This window comes from Anoplolepis gracilipes, chromosome 10 (genome assembly GCF_047496725.1).
Source record: "Anoplolepis gracilipes chromosome 10, ASM4749672v1, whole genome shotgun sequence".
NCBI classification, from domain to species: Eukaryota; Metazoa; Arthropoda; class Insecta; order Hymenoptera; family Formicidae; genus Anoplolepis; species Anoplolepis gracilipes.
In genome coordinates, this window is record NC_132979.1 from 9,811,706 (window position 1) to 9,813,971 (window position 2,266).

Here is a 2,266-nt window from a genome sequence, read left to right on the forward strand (position 1 = left end):
AATAAATTTTGATCTAATCGCTCATGTCTTTTTTATCAAGCAATTCAACGAATACTTACAAACTATAAATGTATATTTTTTAACAGAATGTCTCAGCCTTCGAGATTAATGATCACTACATGTTATCAAACGTCTCTTCTGACAGAATGACTATATTAAATGAAGGCGGTAAGAGTTTATTGTAGACATGTCTACAATAAACTAAAATCTACTGATAATTATAGTAAAACAAATTTTATATATAAAATGTTATTAAAATGAAATTGAATTACATAAAAGTTATTAAAATAATTTAACTTTTTATTCAAGACATAAAAATTAAATAAAAAGATATCTCTCAGCAAAAGGACTATAAATAAAAAATTTTATGTCAAGAAAAGAAAAAAGTTATTGTTATTATTATACTAGTTAAGTCGTTTATAAACGGTCATAAATCTTAATCTTTTTAATTTTTAATGAAGAATTAGTAAAATTACAAAAACTGATAAACGTACTGTAACTAGTGCAAAATTTCTATTCATCATAACATAAATTATTTAAAAGATTTTTATTTTATAATAATATTTACTTTTTTTGTTTAATTATTAATAATCTGTTTCTAAGTCTTAAAACATAAAATTTAAAAACACAAGAACACTATTTTTTATTATTTCATTAATTTAAAAATCAATATTGTGGCTATCAGTTAATTTTCAACTTTACTTTATAGTTTATGTTTTTTATTTCTTTATTTAGAGAAGTATTTGTTATTTCTGAACTTATTCATCATAAAATATATTAATCTCTTTTATTAATAAATAAAAAAATTTTCCCATTTTGTTATTTCAAGTATTGAAATCAGAATTCTTATACAGGTTGACGCAAAATAACCTGATGTCCGTAAAATGACATATTCTTGAGCAAATTCTAAAACAATTTTATTTTTACAAAATTTCTGAGATATAGTTGAAAATAGTTAGCGATTTACGAGCCGGATACAAGGGGGAAGCAGGAACGACGCAACGCGTCATGAAACAAATGACTCCTCTAGACGATTAATATTTTTACAACAGTAATAATTATTATTATTATACAATATTATCATTTGAAGTTTATTAAATTATTATTGCATTTTATACGATATTATACAATATTATTGACCGTAGGAAAAGATCATTAATCTGATGACGCGTTGCGCCATCCCTACATGCCCGTTGTATTCTGCTCGTAAATAGCTAATTATTTTCAATTATAACTCAGAAACTAAACTTTAGACAAAATTTTGTAAGAGGAAAATCGTCCTAAAATTCGCTCAAAAATGTCATTTTAAGGACATTAGGTTCTTTTGAATCACCCTGTATATAATTATGATATGTATGACTATGTACAATTTTGAAATCTCTATAAAGATTTAATTATATGTATACTCTCGATTCTTTTATATCACATTACACAAAATTTAAAAATCTACAAACATATTTCCAAACAAGCCAACATTTCTTAGGGCATTCGTAGATTTTGGCAATAAATTGAACGACAAAAACATTTCTGTGACATTCAGGTAAAAAATCCTTAACTTATTACTTGTACTCGTATATATGTATAAAAAAATAATTTTATTTATCTATAATTTTGTCAGAAATTCACTAAAAATAAAAAGGCTAAAGTAGTTTTCTTTCTTCACAGATGGAACAAATCTGAATTTATAAATAGAGTGATACAAAAATACAAGATCCAGTATTGGTTTATCGAGAACCTAAAAAAAATTATGCATGTCGCTAATATTTCAGCTACACAACACATATTGCAATACAAAGCATACAATTTAAGGCCTGATACAATGTACTACTTTAAAGTACAAGCGCATAATGAAGCTGGTGCCGGTTCTTACACGAATTTTGTCAATGTATCCACCACTTATGAGAATCCAGTACCTCTACTTTTCGTCGTCTCAGTGGATGACGTACTGAAAGTATTGGATGTGGATTTGCAGATCAGCTTTCCACTTAAAAAATACATAGCGGATGAAATCGTTTATTTAGAACTGGAACGTAAGATTTATTGGATCAATGATTACGCAGAATTAATGATATGTGATATCGATCTAAATGCAATGGAAATAAATTATTGTACAAAAATAACTGATGTCGACCGTTCCGCGAATAATCTCTGCCTCGATTGGGTGGCAAGAAATCTTTGCCACATATTGGTTGGAATATTGGGAGACGAGTTATGACGGTTATTATATTACGAAGCTTGTAAAGCTAGACTTAGCATTGTGGCAAAC